At 42.6% G+C, this 20,948-nt stretch overlaps 1 protein-coding gene across 4 annotated transcripts in view; it reads right to left on the reverse strand.

The window, feature by feature from the left end:
- Window positions 1-20,878, reverse strand: part of FAM160A1 (family with sequence similarity 160 member A1) — a 229,704-nt gene extending 208,826 nt beyond the window's left edge. For all 4 annotated transcript variants that reach the window (XM_019808859.2, XM_034661528.1, XM_019808854.2 and 1 more), the window contains exon 1: window positions 20,559-20,878. The gene's annotated coding sequence lies outside the window, so the exon portion shown is untranslated. The remainder of the gene's footprint in view (window positions 1-20,558) is intronic.
- Window positions 20,879-20,948: the final 70 nt, after the last annotated feature.

Here is a 20,948-nt window from a genome sequence, read left to right on the forward strand (position 1 = left end):
CATATCTAGGGTAAGCAGAATAAATGGCCTCCAAAGATAGATGGCTTCCTAATCCCCAGAAGCTATGAATACTACCTTACATAGCAAAAGGTGTGACTGTAATCCAGGACTTTAAGGAGGAATTCATCTTCATTTACCCAAGGCGGCTCTAAATGCAATCACGTGTTCTCACGAGAGGCAGAGGGAGATCAGACACAGATGTATACAGAGAAGGGCATGGGAGAGTACGCGGAGGGGTGCAACCACAAGCCAAGGAGAGCTACCAGAAGCCCGAAGACACAGGAAGCAGCCCCCGGAATCGCAGAGGAACCAGGTCAGCCAACACCTTCGGTTTGGAATTCTGACCCCCACGACTAGAGAGGATAAATTTCTCTAGTTTAATCCACCCGGCAGGTGGTGATTTGCTAAGGTGGCCATAGGAATACCAAACCATATAAACTGAAAAAAAACTTAGTACACATCTTTAAGAAATGAGGACTCTTTGAAGTAATAGTACCACTATTATTCCTTTTTTTTTTTTTTTTAGTTGAGAGAGAGTGTGCACCCATGGACAAACAAGGGGAAGAACAAGGAAGGAGGGAGAGGGACAAGCAGACTCCGCACTAAGCCCGTAGCCCAACGCAGGGCTTGGCTCGATCTTGGGACTGAGATCATGACCCAAGCGGAAACCAAGAGTCGGACACTCAACTGATCCACCTAGGCGCTGCTATTATTCCTTTTTAAAAAGTCCTTTGATTTATCCAATATCCAGAGTTTAAATTGACCAAATTTTCTCATAATTTTCTATTTATAAATTTTAACTTCATAGTTAATTTATCCAAATCAAGATCCAAACATAATGGATATGTATCTCAAGTCCTCTAATGACAGTTTGTCTTCCCTCTTTGTTTTTCTTGTCATTTATTTAATCAAACAAGCAGTAATATGTCTTACAGAAACTTTTACATTCTGGATTCAGCTGATTATCTCTCCATGGTATTGTTTTGCATGGCCCTCTTTTCCCTGTGCTTCTTATAAACTAGCAGTTAGATATAAAGGTTTGACCAGAATTACATTAAGTTTTTTGTTTTTTTAACAAGAAACTTCATGACTGGTTCTGTATATTTCCTATCACATCAAATTAAGAGGCCTATAGTATCTACTTACTTCTCTTTTTGTTACCATTAAGATTGATCAGTCGGTTTGGGGGTTATCAGCCTAATCTATCAATTATACAGTTTGCCATCAGCCTTTGACCCCCTAGTCACTGGTGACCATTCCCTAATCCATCATTTCATTAGGGGTAACAAAATGGTTATATTTTATTTGTATCATTCCTTCTGCATTTATTAGCTAGAATTCTTCTAAAAACACAATATTTTTCAAACTATTTGATTACTCTGAAATACAGCTTTCTGGCTTTTTTTTTCAGGAAGGGTACTATAAATGCTTGATAACATCTAATTTTTAAGGCAGTGCCAGGACGAACACAACAAAGCGTTTGACTACAAAGACCACTTTGTCTATACTCATTGAGTGTAACTTTCCAACTGCATTCAACTTAGTTCTCAAGTTACCAATTCAAATACTTGGCCTATAATATAAACCTATTTTTACATAAAAGCCAGGATCCAATATAACACGTCAATTTGATGTCAGTTCTTAGGATTTATGCCCCATCAGATCATTCCAAACTCCTTAACTAACCACTTCAAACCATTCATTCTGAGTCTACTTTATTCTAGTTCACTAATACAAATTGTCTTCTCATTCCACAGTCTATGCCTTTGGTTTAGTGTTGTTCATACCTGTCTCTCTCCCTGCGACCCACGAAAGCTGTCCTCTTCCCCTCCAGGAGTAAAAACGCCTCCTGCTCTGGCTATCCAGCACCCCTCCTTTCTTCTGAGAAAAGCACAGTCCTTTTTAGGAAAGTGTTCCTCTTCCCCACCCCAACTATGTGATTTCTAAATGGGGCTGCCAATACCAGATAATCTGTGCTCCTGGACATAAGGACAAAGATGTCACCCAAGAGAGATCAACCAGAGCCATTCCTGGGATTCTGAGATTTGGACTATGGGAAAAGGTCAGGTCCCCTTTCTAGGTGATCTTTGGCTTGCTGGCAGCCATGCCCCAGCCATGCCCCAGCCATGCCCCAGCCACGTGGAGGGAACTGACCTGGAGAGAAGGAGAGATAAGAGACAGAGAGTCTTGGTGGTACAGGAGTTTTCAGTTTTGGCTTCCCTGAGACTCACCTCACTTGTCCCACACTTTGGCCATGTGAGCCAATAAACTCCCCTTCCATACAGTTTAATTTTTATAATTTATGAACAAAGAAATCCCGATACAATCCCCACCCACCATGATTCTTGAAGACTGACCACAGTGACCTCTGCCTTGTTTCTTATTGTACTTTCTGTACAAATAACACTTCATTACTTACTGTCCTGATTTTTTATGTCAATTACATATATGTTGCCATCTTTTGTAACCTTGCAGACATATATTTTACACGCCTCTTGACCACTCCCAACAGTCCCTAGAATGGTGCTAATAGAGCCTCAGTACGTAACAATCACCATGCATTGATTTTTACTTCCATGTTGAACACTTCACAGCTGTTATTTTATTTAACCCTCACAGAAACCCCCTAGGATTGGCATTCTTATCTCTACTTAATGATGAAGATGCTAAGGTTCATCAAAGGAAAATAACTTGTCCAAAGTCACACATTTACTAAACGGCAGAGCAGGGATTGGAACCAGATTTGGACTTAACCTGCCATCCTGCCTCCCACAATAAGTCCTTACTACTGTACTTACCAGACAGTATAAATGATCACAGACTTCCACTTAACCCCTGAGTTTCCACTAACCTCAAAGTGCATTCTCCTCCATCATTAACAACAACATTAACATATTAACGTGTAAATAAACGAGCTACCTGAAAATAAGTATCTTGAAAAAGTTATAATACAATTTCGCCAAAATTGCTACTGGCAGCCTGAAGATTAAATGCTGGTATTTCTCTTAAAGTAATAGGTAAAAGGAATGAATATTTAAGACCACTCGGTCAGAACAAGTTGTATACGACTCCCCTGGCAGTGATATTTCAAAACAGCAAAAAGAGATTTGTGAGCACCTGTCAATGTGTGACACACCTACAGCTCTCCAATTGCTCAGAGGAATATTCCTGTGTCATCATTAGACGCTAATAGTTATCGAGCACTCCCATGGCTTGGAGGCAAGAACAGATGGCCTTTGGGAAGAAAATGGTTTCTTTCATCTTCACAGCTCGGACGGAGAGAGGCCAAGACAGGCAACTTACTGGTGGAGAATCTGAAAGTCACCACTTCTCATCCCTACGTGATCTGCATCCTTCAGGCCAACGTTCTCAACTCCATGCTTATGTCTCCTAATTCCTGCTGGGCAGGTGCACATGTAGCTCTTGCTAGCAAATTACCTTCAAGGCAACAGTCTTTCAGCATCTAGCCAAGCATCTTCCATTGAAAAGATTCCCATAAATGTATGTTGGTGGTTGTCTGTTTCTTTTTACCCTTTCTCATTTTTATCACTTGCCTTGGGGACCTTACACCACATAGGCACTCTTCTGGGGAATAGAATGACTGTCCCAAACTAAAAGGCCAGAAGACACCAAAGAGGCACACTCCTCCCATGTAATTTTGCAACAACACAGCTAAGGGAAGGTATGCCGGGCACACACCGAAGAACGCATCTCCTGGTAAGACAAGATTTTGCTAACTTTAATACTTCGTGGAAGCCCCTCAAGAATGCAAAACTGTCACAGACTCAAGAATATCCCATATATGTAATCATACATGAAAATGAAATCATATATGTAAAAGTGCTTCGTAAACCATGAACAGCCAAGGGACTATAAATTCCTTCTGTTATGACATGACAAAGGCACAGATCTGAGGAATAGGTAGTTGTATGCTTTGAAAGAACCTGGTCTGGACAGAAGTGATCTTCAGTAACAGGAAGAAAAGAGGGGAGACCTTTCAGAGGATACAAGAGAAAGGCTAAACAACAAAGCAATACATGGTGGGCAGCGAAGAGGTCCAAATTAGCAAACTCCCACTCATTTCAACAAATACGTCTTCAATGTCAGGCATGGGTCTATGTCTTGGGATATATGGCCAAAGAAAGACAATACTAACATAGCCAAAGATCCCTGTACTTCAAGGAGCTCTATATTCTTACTCAGGGAGAAAGTCAATAAACAATACACATAATAAATAAGTAAATTCTAGTATGTTAGAAGAGACATGCGGGAGATCAGGCTAAGGAGGATGGAGAGTATGGACGGTTTCCAATATTTTGAGCTTAAAAGATGAGCCGAAGAACAGAAGGAGGTCAGATTTCGAATGGTGTTCCTCAAAAACTATACCCAACTGTAGGAAAAAAATGAGAAAAATCATACTCTGTGTGAATAAAATTTGCATAAAATTTGATAAATCCAAATTGCCAAGGAACATATAGCTCATTTTCATATTTCTTCTCCTTCCCCCTTGTTCAAAACTATTGACAAAAATGTGCTACATAGCATACTTACGGAGGAAGATATAAAAAGACTTAGCCGGAAGCAGAGCAAACAGAATTACAAGAGACAAGACCAAAGCAGAGGACAGCGAGAGTAGCTGCAAACCAGCACCTCAGGAATGGGCTAATTCAACAGGACTTTAGGACTCAGTTTTGTTCTTAGGAAAAGTTGGCTCTAGGTCAAGGATGGTATATAAGTTTCATTTCTGGTAACAACCCCAAACACCTGGCAGAGTCTCCCTGCAGCACTGCATTGATAAAGACTTCTGGGTCCTAGTGAAAATGAATTACACGTTTCTTCCGTGGGCTCAAGACAGAGTGTTGGCATGCACGCCCCACATTGGATTGGCCTTTCCTTCCCTAAGTAGATCTTGGAGCTTTTAAAAAAAAAAACAAGTAAACATTCACCAGCCATCTAAGTGAAAGATAACATCAAGAACAGTGGGGGATTTGGAAGTATAGAGCTTGGTCCGTATCCTAAAGGAATTTATAATCCAGAAGAAGGTCAAATGTATAAAAGATAACATTAGAAGGTGTCAAGTGACTCAGTTTGTAAAATTTCAGTCCAGAGATTCACCTGCCAGGAAACTGCTATAGCAAAAGATAACCAAGGAGGCTTAATGGAGGCTTAATGGAGGACACAGGCTCTGAACTGGGCTTTGAAGAACGCACATCACTGAAATAACTAGAAAGAGGAAGGGCTACTCCCAGCAGAGCTGGACAAAAAAGAAGAGGTAGGACGTGCTCTGGAATGAGAACAGACCAGCATGGCAACCAGAGCACAGGATCTGCACAGGGCACCAGATCACACATGGATGCCTCGCGTACCACTCAGTATTCTCTGGAGAAACTGAACCAATAGAAGATTTTACACACACACTCACCAGACAGAGATACTTATTACAAGGAATTGGTTCACACAATTATGAAGGCTGAGAAGTCTCACAATCACAGTTTGAGTCTAAAGGCAGAGAAGACTGATGGCCTAGCTCGAAGACAGTCAGGCAAAGAGTATGACTTCTTCCTTACTCGGTCTTTTTGTTCAATTCAGGTCTTCAACAGATTGAATGAGACCCACCCACCCACAATGACAAAGGCAACCTATTTTACTCAGTCCACCTCAAATGCTAATCTCATCCAGAAACGCCCTCACAGACATACCCAGAATACTGTTTGACCAAATATCCGGGCACCCCGCAGCCCAGTCAAATTGGCACATAAAATGAATCATCCCACTTTGAGTTGAGTCACTACAAGCAGACTACAAGGACCACGATCAGTGACACGGGCAAAGCTGTACTTTATAAAATCAAACTGCCTATGGCATGAAAATGGATTAGAGAAAGAAAAACTGGAAACAAAAACAAGATAAAAAGTATTATAACTGGCCATGTGATAGTAAGAGGCAGATCAACGACAAATAAACACGTAGAGGATTCTATTAGCCATGAGGGCCTCTGCTAGGTGACAAGATGCAGAGTTACTCTTAAGAGTCACCCTATAGTTTAATTTGATGTCTGGATCCAAACATAGACCTCTCCAACAGGAACCGGAGAAGCCTAAGGTCCCAAAGGTCAACCAGGAGGATGCAGATTTATAAATTATCCACGCAAGGAAGAGAGCCAAGCTGGGAGTTTGCCCCAGGCATGCCTCTACTGACAAGCTCGGAGGACAGCAGTTTTGAGTCAGGAAGCCTCATCAAACCTACTCATTTTGTGATTCACTGTGAAGGAATGACCACTCCTCAGTGACAAACTAACCCTAGACCATGATCAAGAGGTAGGATTACTGTAAGGGAAAAAAAGGCAGGCAGCAACACAAGCAGACCGCAGACACCTAAACACAAGTCACGAGCAGATTCACCCGCAGCAACTCCAGGGTCTGCCTTTCAATGGGACATGCAAGGTCCTAAACAGTCACACAGCGGAGAAGTACCAGAAGGAAATTCGGGGACGGTCAAACTTAATCAAGCTAATAAGAAATTGCATTAACCATGAAGTGTTGAATACAACTCAGGTAAATAGTGTTTCCTGAAGCACATCAAGGCCAACAAAAGTCCCATTGTCAGATATTTTCAGATGCATTTAAATGACTCCGTCTTGCTTAAAATAAGCATAATGTCAACATTTTGTAATATATACAAATAGGAGCGATTTTAAACACTCAACTTAAAAAACTGACCTCATGTTACAGAATAGACGATAATCAAGAATACATTAGACAGGCTGCATCTTCCCACAAAAAGATCAAAACAAGAGCAAACACAAACTATAAAGTACTCCGTGTCCTAAGAAATAGTTTTATTAAGAAAATTTTTCATAAAAAATATCAAGAAACATTTCCTCTAATAGAACAAATATGGACAGACATTTTCATTTTGAAGATTCACAAAATATTTATGCTAACAGGCCTCCTAAAGGCATTTTTAAAATACAACTTATATCACTATATACTTACATGTGAATACACGTATGTGTATATGTGTGTATATACAGAGATATATTGTTTCTATACTCATTTTGATATATTACAAAGAAAATCCTAAAATGGATGAACTCCAAATACAAGTTCCATGAACACAAAACAAACAGAAGACACTCGTTTTGAGGAATGACACGTAATCCTCTAATTTAATGGTTATGAACAAAGTTTGGACTCAATGAAAATACTAACCTGTTCTCTAAGATAGTCAATAAAAACTTTGCCACAGGAATTCCTGAAATGTTCCTGCTTCAATGACCCTGAGTCATGAAATTTAGCCAAAGTATCTTATTTCACATTTATCACACACAGAAAAGTAAAATCCATTCCTGGCGCTTTCTATAAACCTAAAGATCTTAAAATTGACCCATTACCAATATTTCAACAAAGGTAAACTTTAGCAACACAAGAAGAGCTAAAAGATATTCACTCCAGTCTACAAAACCTAGTGGATCCTCTGAACTCCTTAAAGGCATGTCCTAGAATAATGTTCTTAAGAAAATGTTTGGGGAAAAAAAAAAAAAACCTGTGCTCCATAAAAACTAATTAGCAGCTCATCCACCAACTGCAGGGTATTTTTATAGCTGTTATCAATTACTATCTTCTCTTGGGGAAAATATTAAAACCAAAAAGAACCTGAAATGTGAGGAAATGAGGCAAGATACACCTAAAAGCTCAGAGCCTTCGCTACTACGACCTCATCAGTGTCTGATCACGTATTGATCATTTCCATCTTCAGTCTTACACATTAAGGAAAAAAGTACTAATATAATTTTAAATAGAGGAACCTATTACAGGAAGTATAAATGAGAGAAATTTAATATTTTCTTGTCCTTGACTTTCACAAAACTTTCCTACAAAAAACACTCAGGTGTACTTTAAGAATGTTCTCTAAAGCACTGGTCTTAATATAGAAAAATGGGGAACAACCCAAATTTCCAACAACAGGAAACTGTTTAAATAACCTGTGATGTAATATTATACAGTCAGAATGCTCTGTATGGGGGCGCCTGGGTGGCACAGTGGTTGGGCGTCTGCCTTCTGCTCAGGGCGTGATCCCAGCGTTGTGGGATCGAGCCCCACATCGGGCTCCTCCGCTATGAGCCTGCTTCTTCCTCTCCCACTCCCCCTGCTTGTGTTCCCTCTCTCTCTGGCTGTCTCTATCTCTGTCAAATAAATAAAAAAAATCTTTAAAAAAAAAAAAAAAGAATGCTCTGTATGTACAGTCATGGAAACACTCTTAAGATCTATTAAGCTAAAAATAAAAACTAAGTTGAAAGTTGTTTAGTAATACTCATGTACTGATTATCACAATAATATTTTAATATGAAGATAAATTTTGAGGAAAAACCATATGGCAGTTTCTCCAGAATATAAGATTACCATGCACTTTATATTTCAACATGACATATTTCTATAATGTTTGAATGTTGAATAATATGTATTATGTGTATAATCAGAAAAAGTTTTAAGTTACTGATGTACTTCGAGGGGAAGTAGGAGAACTTAGGATAAAGAGAAAATGTAGGGTGTTAAAAAAAATTTTTTTTAAGATTTATTTATTTTAGAGAGAGCATGAGCAGGAGGGGCAGAGGGAGACAGAATCTGAAGCAGACTCCAAGCTCAGCGTGCGGAGCCCCACACGGGGCTTGAACTCATGAGTCTGAGATCACGACCTGAGCTGAAACCAAGAGTCGGACATTCAACTAAATGTGCCAGCCAGGCGCCCCAAAACTTTTCTATAATTGCTCTAAAATAACATCCATTGGGGTGCCTGGGTGTCTCAGTCACTTAAGCATCTGCCTTCGGCTCAGGTCATGGTCTTGGGGTACTGGGATCGAGCCCCACATCGGACTCCCTGCTCAGCAAGGAGTCTGCTTCTCCCTCTGCCTCTGCCTGCCGCTTCCCCTGCTTGTGCACTCAGTCTCTCTGTCAAATAAATAAAATCTTTAAAATAAAAATAAAATAAAGTAACATCCATCTCTCTCAATCTTTTAGAAAAGTTATATCCTTATTCTTAGAACTTCAAAATTAAGCAACACACATAGATACTGGAAAAGCCCTCTGAGCATCTCCTGTTCATCATAGCGTCTCAGGATAGAAGTTTAGCCCAAATTCCAGTACTTATCAAATTCAACTGGATTCCTAAACAGTTGTAGACCAACTGCATTAAGTATCTCTAGTTCTAATTAAAAGTTATTACAGAATTAATAAAAAGGATACAGAGTTTACAGACTCTAAAGATATTTGAAGCTTCTTCATAATGGAAATATGAGGAGTTAGAGATAACTACTCTTGAATCCACGGTTCCATAACCTATTCAAACGTTGTAAAAACTAGATAAAAACAGAAAAGAGAATCACCTAAAAAGTAACTGAGAAATGACAAGCACGGGGAAATTTTCCACCTGCCTGAAGAGGGGTATGAACTTGCACTAGGAGAGGTCTGTCCTCACAGTCATGGGACCTTGACAAACATTTGAACTCCCTTATCTCAATTTCCTCACCTGCAAAATGAAAAAACTGGGCATAAACAATCTCTATAGTCCTTTCAGCTCTAAAATTCTGAAAACACACCTTTATATTATCCTGGCCAAAGGATTTTTTTTTTTTAATTATATACCGGCACACATCATAGAACATAAGGTACTTCAAAGTCGTAAGGTACGTAGCCAAAAACAGTAGACTCCCGTGTGGCTCCTCTCCACTCCTGAATTCTACTCCCCAAAAGTAGCTCCTTCAACCCTTGAAGGTGTTTCTTCCGGCAATTACTTCCACATTTGTAAATCACACACTTACATTAGTATTTCCTGATTTCTTTTTCAATTTTAGACATTATCAAAAGTTCTTTTCTCAATCTATTGGGGCATTTATTCACCTACCCCACATCCCTAGGCCCAGACATACTGTTGAGATGTAAACAATATAAAAATTACATACACATATATGTGTGTACATATTTACATACTGTCCTGTCCCCAATGAGGTCATGTTTTGGTTAATAAATAAGATCTCATTTCACATCCAAACACTTCACAAAATGTAGTAGGCAAAAAATTAAAAGCTTGGCCTCTGTATTAGAAACCCTGGATTTGGGTCTGAGGAAGAAAGTATGAAAATGAGTTAAGGAAACCTAACTCAAAATTGGTGTTGGGAAGCCATGAAAGGAGAGCTCTGATACATGTACCATTCGTGGTCACAGCTTGGGTAATCCAGAAGAAGGACAGCTTCCTCTCAGCCCAGCAACAGTAAACTGTCCTTGCCTGTAGCCAAAGAAAAGTCACCACTACTTTAAACTCTCATTTTCCTCCAATGAACTTTTATTCAAAACAAAACCCCTCCTGACTTCCTCCTTTCCTCTATAAAAGGACGCCCTGGGGGTACCTAGATGTCTCAGTCAGTTGAGCACCCAACTCTTGATTTCAGTTCAGGTCATGATCTCAGGGTTGTGAGATCAAGCCCCGAGTAGGGCTCCACGCTAAGCATGCAACCTGCTTAAGATTCTCTCTCTCTCCCCCCTTCTATCCCACCACCCCTTTAAAAAAAAAAAAAAAAAAGGATGCCCTCCTCCTTTGTTCTCTGGACCTGCCTGTGGTTCACCATAGTTTGCTTGTCCCAAATTGCAATTTTTCTGCTATTCCCAAATAAGCTCAATTTTGCTAGCTGAATAGTTTACCTTTTTTCTTTTAAAAGGTTGACATTACATGGTGTCAGAAGTGGGAACTGAAGGAGAAGAATCCCTGAGAAACTAATGACCCCCGGAACCGTGTGTGGAACCCACTCGACCCCCTTGTACTCTCCACTTCCATGAGTTGTCTTCTTCCTTTCAATTCAGTATATCTCCTCTTGGATTCAAGCTCCCTTCTTTTGGTTAATCTCCCTGACTTTACTCGGGATCTGTTTTCTTAAAGTCATCATCTTTTTGGTAAGTACTCATCTGTTTCCTGAACCTCTGGTTTTGTTTTATTTTGTTTTTAAGATTTATTTATTTGAGAGAGAGAAAGAGTGAGGGAGAGGGAGAGTAGGGGGAGGGGCAGAGGAGAGAATCTTTCAAGCAGACTCCCCACTGAGGGCAGAGCCCGATGCCAGTCTCCATCCCACAACCCATGAGATCAGGACCTGAGCTAAAACCAAGAGTCGGCCACTAAACTGACTGAACCACCCAGGGGGTCCCTGAACCTCTGGTTTTGAAGTATGGAATCCCAATCCTCTAAATCTCTCAAGAGGTCCTCCTTCTGTGACCCTGATTGGTTTTATGTTCAAAAACTATGGTTCTGCCCCCCATGAGCATTTGGACAAGTCCAAATATAATTTGTCCAAAGATAATTTAGATCTCCAGTGGCCATTATGAGGAACTTTCAACCTCTCCTTACCTGCTTTTTTCACAGCCAAATTAGAAGACTGCAGCTCTAAAATTAAACAGACTGAATGGGATTCCTATTTTAGTTGGTACCTGGAGGCTTCTAAACATATCCAAGATTCTAAAATCGCCTTTTTACAAAATACCACTTCTAAATTAACTGAGGTGAACAAATAATCAAAAGAAGACAAGAAAGCCTCTGAGGCCTTTTTCCCCTCCCCTGTCCTCTTTGTCTCCAATGCCAGCTTCCCCTTTCCCTCTGTACTGTCCTAATCTCCTCTATATCCTCTACTTTCCTCATTCCAATCCCCTCACCACTTCCCTATTTCTCCAATCCTCTCCCCACCTCTTCCCACAAACCTATTAAAATCTGATTTAAAATCAGACCCTATGAGGAACCAAATGTGAAGCACTTAATTTCTTATGTTCCCCAGACTAAAGCTGAACTAAAAGCCATGGTCAAAGATTTTCCCAAAGTAACTAAGGATCCCCACAGATTTGCTGAGGAATTTCATATGGTCATTCAAACTTACAAACCTGGCTTCTCTGACTTACATCAGCTAGGCCATATGCTTGTCAGTGAAGGCCAGGCCCAACACTGGATGAAACCGCCAAGTGGAATGATCCCCAAAAGTCTTTAGAATTACAACCTGGGGACAGAGAAACCCCACTGCCTAATTTTACGCTTAGGCTCAGGGAATAACCAAACTACTTCATTTGGCAAATTTCTAGGACTTTCCCAAAGTCAGTTAATTGGAATAAGATTCAGGCTTGTACCCAGAAGTCCAATGAGCCCACGCATGATTACTATAGCCAGCTCGAAATTTTTTTTTTAAAGAAAACTCTGATCTTCCTTTGGATGTTAAATCCACTCGGGTAAGCTTTAACTCCATTCATTAATGGGCTGAACTCTGATATATCTTTTCCGCTAAAAAGACAAGGATGAAAAGGGAACCTATGTCGACTCCAGACTTAGTTATTTTAGCAAACCAGCTCTCCTGCCCAAGATGATTCAACTAAAAAGAAAGACCATGGAAATCCTTAATTTTTAACCCCAACAAATGGAGGCCTCTAAACAAAACCAAAAGCTTCCTGATCTCTACCATTATTGCAAAACGCCAGGACACTGGAAGAAAGACTGCTACAAACTTAAATGTTCCAGGTGCCCTCAGCCTTCCAACCATCCTTACCAGTGTCCTCCTAATCCCAAATGACAGACTCCAAGGAACTCTAAGGGCTTTTACCAATCCTTCCCCTCCATCGACTTGGAGAAACCATTCTCCAGATTAGGAATGAATCTTTCTCTGTCCTTAATGACACCAGAGCTACGTTCTCAGTGCTCATCCCATTAAACAGCCCCGCCTCCAAGTACTAAAGCAGTTCAAAGAGTGGGGGTCTCTAATAAACCTCAACAGGTTCCTATCTCTACACCTAACCCTTTTGCTTAGACCCTTTAAGAGACCCTTTTCTCTTTAAGAGTCACCCTTTTCTCCTTAGTCCCCCCACCACTACTCATTTTTTGAGCCAAGATTTCTTAGAAAAAGGTGGTGCAGGAATTTCTTTCTCCTGACAAGGGGAAACAATTCTAGAATTTGTAAAACAGCAACCAAAATAGCCAACTAAGTGAATCAAATGACCCTTTATCATCTTTAATTTGCTCCATCCCTAGCAGCATTGCAGCTAATACCATGACATTAATTATCTGTCCCTATTAGATCAGCTACCATCCTCCTTATGGTCAAAATCCTCTACTAATATTGACAGAATCCACAGTGTATCTCCTATTAAGATTCAAACTGATCCCCCAAAACCTCGCCCCTGAATTAACCAATACCATATAAATAAAGAGAGCCTTCAAGGCATTAACTCAGTAATAGAGACTGTAAGGCCCAGGGTCTCATTATCCCTTACACCAGTCCCCGCAACACTCCTATTTTGCCTGGGAAGGAAGAAAATGGCCACAATGGAAGCTTGTCCATGACCTCTGAGCCACGTTGTCACCTGTTGCCCCCAACCCCCACACTTTATTAGCCTCCATCCCTCCTGAGAGCAAATTTTACTGATTAAGATATGTAGTGCTTTTTCTAATTCCCCAGTGGATAAAACAAGTCAATACCTTCCCCCGTTACTTGGGAAGGACAGCAAAACACCTGGATAGCAATGCCCCAGGGTTTCACTGAGAGCTCGTATTTCTTATAAGCTTTAAGGGCTGACCTAGATGATATTAAGGTCCCTGGAGTCTCCATTTTAATACAATATGTGAATGACTTACTTCTCCGCTCCCCTTCCCAAGCCTCCTCACAAGAAGATAGCATCCCTGTACTGTATGGTGACTAACATAATATAATAAAAAATCATTTAAAAAAAAAAAAAGAAGAAGAAGAAGAAGATAGCATCCCTTTGCTAAAACTCTTGGCCAAGAAGGGACATCAATTCTCTAAGAAAAAATTACAATGTATACAAACTCAAGTATGATATTCAGAAGATCTAGTCTCAGAACAAAGACTGCCTCTAGAGCCAGACAGGCTTTGTGGCACCCTGAACTTCCCAAAGCCCAGAATCAAACATCAGCTGTGAGCTTGCTTATACTGGCAGGCTACTGCAGCAACTGGATCCCAAACGTGTCCCCGATGGCCCAACCCGTATACACCTTGTTAAAAACTACTAAACCTGACCCTATCATCTGAAAGACTGGATGAGTTTTTAAATCCTAAAGTTTAAAAAACAAAAACAAAAACCTGCCTTTGGACACCCCAATTATCAACTCCCTTTCTTGCTTTTTGTATCTGAAGAAGAAGGAAGTGCCCTTGGAGCACTTAGCCAAAGGCATGGGGATCACCACCGGCCCATAGGATATTACAACCAACAACTAGATCCTGGCCTGTGGGTAATCCCCATGCCTCAGAGCTAGGCCTGCTACTGCTCTTCTTGTGAAGGCCACTGAGGAAATCGTCATGGCATCCCCTTTAACCATCTTTGTGCCACAAGCAGTTCAACTCTTAACTCTCGTCGTAACCTCCCTTAGTAAGCTGTCTCACTTCCTACGAAATGTTCCTGTCGAGTGCCCCTTAGATCACTGTAATAATTCACCATAATAACCTTCGCCCTGCTACTCTTTTCCCCTCCTTCACTGATGAAACCCCCCAGGACTGTTCAATACCAACAGATCACCCTCTGACCCCCTGTGATGACTTACAGAAAACTCCTTTGAATAACCCTGACTCCTCATGGCTCACTGATCGTTCTTATGAGAAAAATGAAGATGGTAAATATCATGCTGGGCGTGCATTATCAACTTCTTTGGAAGTAACTAAAGTGGGACTTTTAACTTTGGTTACTTCAGCCCAATGGGACAAACTATACACACGAGGGCCTGTAGCCTAGCCGATGGCAAAACTGCCAACATTTATACCGACCGTAGATAGACCTTTGGAGTGGCCCACGACTTTGAAATGTCATGGCAACAACGTGGCTTCCTTAATCCCAGCAGAGACAAAATTAAAAACAGACCATTTTTTCCCCCAGAAATGACTGGATGCCCGTCTCACCTGCTGCTTTGGCTATTACTACGATCCCAGAGCATTCTGAGCTTGACTCTCAGAAAGTTAAAGGAAATCACCTTGCTAACATTTCTGCAAAATATGCTTCCCTTCAAAGGTCCAAAAGTCACACCTCTGTCATGGTCCAAAGGAACTCACCTCCAGATGATAATGTGGAGAAACTGACTAGAGACACCCAACAATCAGCGCCAGAAAGGAAAGACAATATTGGCAGTCAGATGGTTGTTGGTAGGGTACGAAGAGAAACCTCTGGTTTGGACCAAATAAGAAGCCGGTCCTAGCAAACAAAATTCCCACTTTTGACTGTTGTACATGCATTAAACCATTGACCTATAGATAAAATGATAATGTTTATGAATCAATAGTGGTAGGGAAATATTAACAAGGCTTCAGAAAATGCCTACTTAACTTGTCCCACCTGCCCAAAATAAAATCCTGGGAAACCGGTCTACACAGCTCCTGGGCACTTTATACTGCCTAATGAACCATTCAAGGTTTGGCAAATGGACTTTATTCAGCTACTTCCATCTTATGGATATAAACAGGTTTTGGTAATGATTTGCATGCTTTTCCACTGGGTCAAAGCCTTTGCAGGTAGACCAACTACTGCCTCTTCAGGAGCTAAAATCCTACAGGAAAAGATCACCCATACATAGGGAACCCCTCCTGATCTCCAAAGCAACCAGGGAACCCATTTTACTGGCCAAATATTCTGGCAAGTCAGTGCTGCTTGGCCAGTTTTACAGCATTTTCACTGTGCTTATCATCCTCAGTCCTCAGGACGACTCAAATGAACCAACGACATCATCAAAACTCAACCGGCAAAATTTGTGGAAACTCTCCAAATACCTTGGTGGTTGGTTCTTCTAAATCTCAGATCCATCCTCTTTGGAACTCATAAACTCTCACCCTTTGAGATATTTACTGGGTGCCCCATAAATCTAGCTTCCACCTCTTTTTACCTGCACCTAATAAAAGGAGATACACTTCAGTATTGCAAATGTCTAATTACTTCCCTTGAAAATAATCACGCTGTAGTAGAGCAATCTTTTCACAGTGCATTCCCAGGAGATGAAGACCTCCAGCACCACACCCTGCAACCCGGGAATTTTGTTCATTGGAAAAGATGCTCCAAAGAGACTCTTCAACCACACTGGAAAGGCCCTAGTCAAGTGTTACTGCCCAATCCTTGCGCAGCCAAAATGCAAGGAGTAGACTCCTGGATCCAGGTGTCTCATATAAAGAAAGCCCCCAAACCTGACTGGACCCATACACCAACTGGCTGACCTCCAACGGAAAATTTCCAGGAACTGAAGGAGCCAACAGCTGAAGCAGACAGCTTTCCCTGAGACGATGGGATCTGGCCAATATTCTTTCTTTTTCTTTCTTTTTTTTTTATTATAATAATTTTGTATTATGTTGTTAGTCACCATATAGCATATCCTTAGTTTTTGATGTAGCGTTCCATGATTCATTATTTGTATATGACACCCAGTGCTCCAATACGTGCCCTCCTTAATACCCGTCACCAGCCTATCCCAGTCCCCCTCCCCCCTCCTCATTCTTTCTTTTTCTTACTCCATTTTCTCCTTCTCTATCCTGAGGAGACAATGCCTTCCTTCACAGTTCCCAATTCCTCACGAGAGGGGGAAACCTTTCTGAATGTTCAGATTCTGTTGGATCTGCCTATACAGTCCTGACCCTGCAGTCTTCCTCACAGCAACCTTCTTCATCTCCACTGCAACCCCGAACTCTACCTGCACCTCTCCGGATATCTGTCACCAAGTCACATTTCTACAACCAGCTTTTCCTGTACCTTGCTTTGATCTCTCCCCTGGCCTAACTCTCAATACAACTAATCGTACCTAATCCACCCATACGGTTGCCCGTTCTCACTACTACCTTAGGTCCGCTTGCTCTAGCAGAACAACCCCTCTCTATACGGCCTTCGAGAACAAAGTCCACAGAACAAGAGGACTTCTCCCTAATTATTCCTCAAACACCACTGAAACCTTGGCTTGAAAGGACCAACTGAATAATCCCCATTAACAGCACTATTAACAATCAAACCCTAGCACGAATCCTATATGCACCACCTGATTGTACCTTTGGGGAGAAGGGGCCTCTCAATGGGTCTATGAATGTTTACACAGCTGGCAGACTGGAGGCCAATGCCTACTCGAATTTCTAACTGCCTCTGCACATCCACAATAAATCTGAAGCCTTTCATTGGTCTTCCCCATTAAACCTTCACCTCTGCCTTCACCAGGAACTCCCAGGAAGTATACAGGACTCAGGATTTGCCTCTTTTGGAAGGGCACCTATCCCTATGCCAGGCACGCACACCAATGAACAAATGTGATAGCAAGCACCTGATGCACAGGAATCAATTCCTCCGGAGAAGTAGACACCCAAATACATAAAATTAAGGAACAAGCATATTGGCTACAACAAATTCCACATGACGATCCATGGGCCTTTGATCTCTCTGGCCAGCTACCTTCAGCTGTAGGCTCCTGGTTTAGGACTATCACACGAACTGGGGTCATTACTTTGCTCCTCTCATCTTATCGTATATCATCATTTTTAAGCTTTATACCTGATGCCTGTCAAACCTTTGGAGAAACAACGGTGCCCAGTAAAGTGATGCTGACTCAATGCATCAAGATTATCTTCAGTGTTTACAACCTTGACAAGATAGAGACTTTAGATGGGAAATGCCTGAGAGCTCTCCTTTCTACCCTCGTCGCGACTCAAATGTGGCCTCAACAGTTTCTAATCTGGGCACTTCCCTTGACATGGGACATGACACCCAGGAAAGGTCCTTCCTCACATCAAGGGCTAGAAGTGTTTCTAATAAGGAACAGATGACCCAATTCTTGATCAGGGATGCTCTTAAAGAAAGATCTTGACCAAAAGAGGGAAATGTGAAAATGTGTTAAAGAAACCTAATTCAAAGTTACAGTTGGGAAGCCACAAAAGGAGGGCTCTGACACCCATACCACTCATGGTCGCAGCTTGCACAATCCAGAAGGAAGATTTCCTCTCCGTCCAGCAACAGCAGGCTGCCCTCACCTGCAGCCAGTGACAAGCCACCAACACTTAGGACTCTCTTTTGTCCTCCAAAGAACTTTTGGTCAAAACAAACCCCTCCCAACTTCCTCCTTTCCTCTATAAAAGGACGCACTGTTCCTTTGTTCTCCCCAATTGCCTATGGTACTTCATCGTTTGCCGGTCCCTGATTGCAATTCCTCTGCCACTCCTGAATCAACTCAATTTTGCAGGCTGAATTATTTACCTTTTCCTTTTTGTTAGCCTTTTCCTTTTAAAAGGTTGACAGAAGTGTGTACCTAAAAGTTCCTTATTTTCTCTGAATCTTATCCGCTTTCCTCCTATGTAGTCTAAATGTAACAGCCCTCACTACAAAATAGTTAACTCACAAAGCACAAATACAGTACATGTCAAAGCACTTTGCTGGTCATGAAGCACTATAGGAAGGTTACTCTTAGTATTCGTCTTTACTGAGAGATCAGATCCCTATAGATGAAATCCCTGACATTACTGGTCACTCTTGAGCACCGTTCCTCTACCAAGGCTAAGAGCTGGAAGTCGCTGAGACAGAGAGTGAAGTAGATAGAAATCGTGTTGCAAGGCCAGAGTCTGAGCGCCCAGTTCTTCAGTGGACCCATGTATTGCCCTAGGAAACGTGTACACGGCATAAAGATCAAGCACCGAAGCATGGATCTGAGAAAGCACTTCTGTTTTATATTTGCAGGGAGAAGCGGCTTCCTTAACAAAATTTTATTTTAAGTAATACAAGAACAAAATTTCAAAAGTCACTCCTCAGGGAACTCTTGTTTCTTCTAATTTGTACCTATTTCTACATAATTTGTTTGCACATCTGCTTCCTGATTTGCAGACATTATCTATTGGCTTCCTGTGAACTTTGTAGAGAGTGTTCAGAGCCAAATTTGGGATATTATCATGCAGAACTGTCCAGTGAGGCACTACTCCGAACAGTCCTTTGATTTCTAGTCTTCGAAGGCCTACATCACAAGTAATACAACCTATAGTGTCTCTGTGGAGTGGCAAGAAGGAAGCTAGCTGGGCAGTTGGGCCTAAATTATGAGACCACTGTAAACTTCTCTCTGAATCTAGTTCACTGAGATTCAGTTTCTTTTGCTCTTTTCACCCACCCCACACAATTTAATCCTGTTCCTAAAGCTGTAGGACAAACGAAAAATGGGACCCCAAACTTAAAGCATTTCAAGACAAGCAGGGGCACAATTCTTATGAGCTCTGTGGAAAGGGATTAACTGCAGTTAAAGGAGGAAACCAGCTTTTAATTATCTGAAAAGTTATCTAAAGCCGACAACTATGCAGCATTAAAATTTATGGACTGGATCTCCTGCATAATATCTGTCCAGAGGTGACCACTAATGTTCTCCAAATGTAGACTTCAGCTGGGGTATGCTAGGTTTGGGCAGGGACAACAGCCTGTCTAGTGCCAGGTGTACAAGTGAACTTGAGGTCACGCAGGTGACCCTGCCAAGAGGCATGGTACATTAAGGAGAGGAAATCTTTTCTCTCATTAATCAACAGGATAAAGGTGATTAAGCAGGAATTATTTTTTAATGACCTACATAATTTCATCAGGGCTGCTGTGGCTATTAGCAGAGAGCAGATGACTTCCTAATAAAATGAATTTGATAGCAGAGCCCTTCCAGAGATAAGCCTGCGGGTGGGCCCAATCGGACGGCTTGCTATTACTCCCCAGGGCTGTCTCTCCCCCGTTTGGGGCTCCCTCCTCCAACCGGGATATTTCCCCGTCCCTGGATGGCGGAGGCTGCAGCACTCACTGAATGGTGGAAGCTGGATCAGTTAAGAACCGATGGATTCAGGCAGGTGAAACAAAGCTCACGTGATTCCCAAAGTTCCAAGCAAACAAGACTGCAGAGGCTACCAACACCTCTCTCGGGCCGGGCTTGAAACAGGACGGCAGCTAGTTCCATTCCCCAGCAAAAACAGGGTTAACAAGGAAGCTTTGTTGAAGTCAGGGCGGGGGAGAGACGGACAGACACGCAGGCACACACCATCAATAACAACCACGACTTGAACGCAGTTTCATTAGAGACCTTATGAAATTGAGCAACAGCCACCCAACAAGTCTGTCCTTACACTGCAAGCCCCAGAGTGGCACCACCTCCGTCTCCTGTTCAAGCGAGGTGGCTTGAAGAGGAAAACTGAGCCCCTAGATCTCTCCGCCTCTGCCCGTTCCTCCCGTAGGTCCCCCGCTCCCTGGCCTCAGGGACCAAGGAAAGAGGTGGAGAGTCCCGAGGACATCTTTCCGTCAAAACAAGCTGGCTCTCTCTCCCCCGGGGTCAGTCACCGAGTAACGCCCGGTCCCGCAGCTCCGGCAACCACCTCCTCCCCGCCGTGCTGCGGCCGGACGCAGCGATCATGTTCGGGATATTTCCAGCTCAACCCCCATGCCAATACCTGCTCCTCCAGCCCAGTCGGGGGGAATGCGAGGAAAGGACCCGTCTGCTCTCCCCCTCTCTTAAGCCCCTAAAATAAAAGAATCCCTCAAACGCAAAGCTCAGAGCAGCATGCCACGTACCTGTCCGCGGATCCGGCTCCTCCTCCCTCAAAGTGCGGGACTCTCCGGACAAGTATCCCCAAACAGCAAAAAAGTTTGTGCCGCCGTCCTGGGGACGCGGGCCCCCGAGCCGCCACCCGCGCCGGGCACCGGGTGGTGTGGGGAGTCGGCTCCTCCACGCCCGGTTCCAACTCCACAAACAGCCAGGCCCTAAGAAGAAAGTAGGAGGAGGGAGAGGGTTTGAGCGCAACTTTTCGACCGTGCGTCAGCGGGTGGCTGAGCCGCGCGGATCTCTGGCTCGCCACCACTCCCCCCTCCCAGCTCTGCTCTCGGGAGCGCGGGAGGGACGAGCCGGGGCGGGGCCCAACCTGCCGGGCGGCCCAGGGGAGCGCGCACCCGGCCCCGCCCCGG

Source organism: Ailuropoda melanoleuca, chromosome 5 (genome assembly GCF_002007445.2).
Source record: "Ailuropoda melanoleuca isolate Jingjing chromosome 5, ASM200744v2, whole genome shotgun sequence".
In the NCBI taxonomy this organism is placed as follows: domain Eukaryota; kingdom Metazoa; phylum Chordata; class Mammalia; order Carnivora; family Ursidae; genus Ailuropoda; species Ailuropoda melanoleuca.